This window comes from Glycine max, chromosome 1 (genome assembly GCF_000004515.6).
Source record: "Glycine max cultivar Williams 82 chromosome 1, Glycine_max_v4.0, whole genome shotgun sequence".
Taxonomy (NCBI): domain Eukaryota; kingdom Viridiplantae; phylum Streptophyta; class Magnoliopsida; order Fabales; family Fabaceae; genus Glycine; species Glycine max.
This window is the reverse complement of record NC_016088.4, coordinates 43,785,549-43,790,374: the sequence shown is the minus strand read 5'-3', so window position 1 is coordinate 43,790,374 and position 4,826 is coordinate 43,785,549.

The window sequence follows — 4,826 nt, the reverse complement described above, 5'->3', positions numbered from 1 at the left end:
GACATGCACAAAGTGTAACTATATGATGTGGCAATGAGGTGTAGTAAGCAAATGCTCACCTCCCCCTCTAAAATTTAATTGGATTGGGCTTCTACCAATTCAATTAAATTTATTTCCAACCACACACATCAAATATTCACTTAGTGCATGTGAAATTACAAAACTACCCCTAATACAAAAACTAGTCTAGGTGCCCTAAAATACAAGGGCTGAAAAATCCTATATTTCTAGGGTACCCTACCTACAATATGGAGCCCTAAATACAAGGATCAAATATAATGACATCCTAGTCTAATATGTACAAAGATAAGTGGGCTCATACTTAGCCCATGGGCTCGAAATCTACCCTAAGGCTCATGAGAACCCTAGGGTCTTCTCTTGCATCTTGAGCCCAATCTTCTTGGAGTCTTCTATCCAATGCCCTTGGGGGGTAGGATTGCATCACTTTGAATGTATTTGAATGCAAAACACAAATAAATGTGAATATTATTTTATGGCCTCGAATGAAATTAATAGAATGACTATGAATTGTTAATAGCAATAAGTATGTGCAGGCCATATATATTTGGTTGAAATTAAATGTATGTTGAATTTGTTAGTCACCAAAGTGGCCAAATTTGTAAGGTTATTTAATTCCAAATTAATGATTATTCCAATTACTCATAGAATAATGGATGCTAAATTATATGATTATTGGTTTATGGGTAATTGAAATTCATTGTTATAAGGCATTTATGGATCGCTCAAAGGTTGATTAGTTGTTCTTATAATTAATGAATATAATTGTAAGCGATTTGTGTGTATCATTAGTTTTATTTATATACCCAAAGGAAATAAATACTACTAATTGGTGCATATTTAATTGCCAAATAATGTTAAGAATTTTTATTAGCATCATCATGTTTGTATGCTGTGTTGGTGTATCACCTAAAGGAGAACATCAATATACATTGACCATTATCTGAATGAATCATATGTATGACATGTATTTTATGTCTCAAAACACTTATGTGAATTTTATTATGCAATAAATGTTCTCAATTCATTGAATTCTTATGTATCATCTGTGCCAATTTTAATGGGCTTAACTTCTCTGAATGAAATGAGCAAGTTCAATTTCACCTCGGTGTTTTGGATCATGATCTTGCTATGTTTGAAGAGAAGTTTGTTACTATTATTGATGCTAGTAGCAATGAAGAGAAAACTCATTATAAAGCTTGGGAAAGATATAAGAGACTCAGTCTAATATTCATGAGAATAACTATTGCAGACAGTATTAAGACAGATCTCCCTAAGACTAATAATGCTAAAGAGTTTATGGGGTTAGTGGGAGAATACTCTCAAACAACTGATAAGTCTCTTGCTGGGACATTAATGAGTACACTGACCACCATGAAGTTTGATGGTTCGTGTACTATGCATGATCATGTCATTGAGATGACAAATATTGCAGCAAGACTTAAGGCCTTGGGAATGGTTGTGAATGAAAACTTTCTTGTTCAGTTTATTCTAAACTCTTTACCGTTTGAGTATGGCCTGTTCCAAATGAGCTATAATACCATGAAAGATAAATGAAATGTACATGAATTGCACAATATGTTAGTTCAGGAAGAAACGAGGCTTAAGAAGCAAGAAAGTTACTCAGTCCATTATGTAAGCCACCAAGGGAATCAAGGAGCTGGAAAGAAATTTATGAAGAAGCATGATAAAGGCAAAGGGTCATTAAAGATCAATGACGACTCTTTGCAAATTCAGAAGAAGGTATCGAAGGGTAATAATTGTTGGATCGAGTGGCCTTAAAATAATTAAGAAGGGGCATTGAATTAATTATTCCTAAACCTTTACTAATTAAAAAATTTACTCTTCTAAGGCTTTTACTTTTGTTGTTAAGAGAATGAGAAGTAGAAGAGAAACTTAACAGAAAGTAAAAGTGGAAATTAAATAAACAGTGGAAATTAAAAGAGTAGGGAAGAAGGAAACAAACACACAAGAGTTTTTATACTAGTTCGACAACAACCCGTGCCTACATCCAGTCCCCAAGCGACCTGCGGTCCTTGAGATTTCTTTCAACCTTGTAAAAATCCTTTTACAAGCAAAGATCCACAAGGGATGTACCCTCCCTTGTTCTCTTTGAACCTAGTGGATGTACCCTCCACTAGAACTGATCCACAAGAGATGTACCCTCTCTTGTTCTCAGTCAAACTCAAGTAGATGTACCCTTTACTTGTACCACAAATGATGTACCCTCCAATATGTTAAGACAAAGATCTCAGACTGTTAAACCTTTGATACTTTGTGAATGGGGATACAAAAGAATTCTCAGGCGGTTAGTCCTTTGAACACTTTTGTATTAGGGAAAGGGAAGAATCAAAAGAATTCTCAGACTGTGTCGTTTTGAATTCTTTGACAAGGGAAAAGGGAGACACAAAAGAATTCAGGCGGTTAGTCCTTTGTTCTTTTGGAAAAGAGAGAAGAGAGACACAAAAAGAATTCAAGCGGTTAGTCCTTGGCGAATTCTTTTTGGCAAAGGGAGAAGAGAATGAAAAGATGAATAGCACAAGTTTTCAAGGTTTAGAAAACTAGAAAACTTTATAAAGCTTTTGGTACAAAGAAGAAGAAGAAGTTCAAAGAGATTCAAGGCTTGTAAAGGATTGATTGAATAAGTGTAAAAGTGTATTGAAAAGCAAATCAAAGCCTTGCATTTATAGACTCTTCATGTCTGGCCAAGAGGACCATTTAGAAGAGTTATAACTTTTTAGAAAAACTTAAAACCAATTTTGGAAAAGTCAAAAACCTTTTGAAGAGTTACATCTTTTGATTTACTCAGAAACAATCACTGGTAATCGATTACCAAATCAGTGTAATCGATTACACAAAGCTTTTATGTGAAAGGATGTGACTCTTCACATTTGAATTTGAATTTCAACGTTCAAAGGCACTGGTAATCGATTACCAAAACATTCTAATCGATTACAACTTTTTTTGAAATCAATTGGAACATTGTAAATTCATTTGAAAACTTTTTCAAATTCATTTTGCTACTGGTAATCGATTACAACAATATGGTAATCGATTACCAGAGAGTAAAAACTCTTTGGTAAACATGTTTTGAGAAAAATCATGTGCTACTCAATTTTTGAGAAAAACTTTTCATACTTATCTTGATTAAGCCTTCTCTTGATTCTTGAATCTTGAGTCTTGAATCTTGATCTTGATTCTTGAGATCTTGAACCTTGAATCTTGATTCTTGACTCTAAACTTTCTTCTTGAGTCTTGAATTCTTCTTGATTCTTATCTTGAACTCTTGAATTCTTCTTGATTCACTTGAGTTTTTCTTTGATTGATCTTTGATTCGCTTGAGTTGTTCTTTGATTGATCTTTGAGCTTTCTGTCATCACCTTTGTCATCATCTTTTGTTATCATCATTGTTATCATCAAAACACCTTTGAATCACCATGAAGCTTTGCTTCTACAGTAATTGTCAATTTTGTAGGAAATTAGGACATTTCCAGAAGGATTGCCTAAAGTGTAAGTCTTGGTTCAAAAAAACTGGTGAGCTTAATGTTCATGTATGTTTTGAATCAAACTTAACTAAAGTTCCCCATAATACATGGTGGATTAATTTTGGATGTATGACTCATGTTTCTAACATTATGTAGAGATTCTTTACAATCCAAAACATAAGCCCAAATGAGAAGTTCATTTTCATGGGGAATAGAGTGAAAGCTCCAGTGGAAGTAGTTGAGACTTATTGTTTAAAACTCAACACTGGACATCGTTTAGATTTATTGGAAACTCTTTATGTACCTAGTTTATCTAGGAATTTAGTTTCATTATCTAAACTTGATGTTACTGGACACCCTTTTAATTTTGGTAATGGATGTTTCAATTTATTTAAGCATAATCATCTCATTGGTACTGGTATTCTTTGTGATGGTTTATATAAATTGAAATTAGACAGTTTCTATGCTGAAATTGTTTTAACTCTGCATCATAATGTTGGCACTAAATGTAGTTTAGTGAATGAACGATCTGATTTCTTGTGGCATAAACGTTTAGGTCACATTTCTAGAGAAAGGATGGAAAGATTAATAAAGAATGAAATTCTTCCATATTTAGATTTTACGGATCTAAATATTTGTGTGGATTGTATTAAGGGAAAACAAGCCAAACATACAAAGAAAGGAGCTACAAGAAGCACTCAACTTCTTGAAATTGTGCATATTGATATTTGTGGACCTTTTGATGTTAGTTCTTTCGGAAAGGAAAAATACTTTATCACCATTATTGATGATTATTCACGTTACGATTATGTTTATTTACTGCTTGAGATTTCTCAGAAAGGCAATTAGATAGAAAGGTGAAAATTATTAGATCTAATAGAGGTGGTGAGTATTACGGAAGATATGATGGAACTGGGCAACACCCAGGTCCATTTGCTAAGCTTCTTCAGAAACGTGGCATTTGTGTGCAATACATAATGCCTAAAACACCACAACAAAATGGTGTATCAGAAAGGCGTAATAGAACTTTAATGGATATGATTAGGAGTATGTTAATCAATTCAACTTTACTCGTATTTTTGTGGATGTATGCCTTGAAAACTGCCATGTATTTGTTGAATAGGGTTCCTAGTAAGGCAGTTCCAAAGACACCTTTTGAACTGTGGATGAATAGGACACCTAGTATAAGGCACATGCATGTTTGGGGTTGCCAGACAGAAATAAGGATTTATAATCCGCAAGAAAGAAAATTGGATGCAAGAACAATCAGTGAATATTTCATTGGTTATCCAAAAAAGTCATGGGGTATATGTTTTTTTGTCC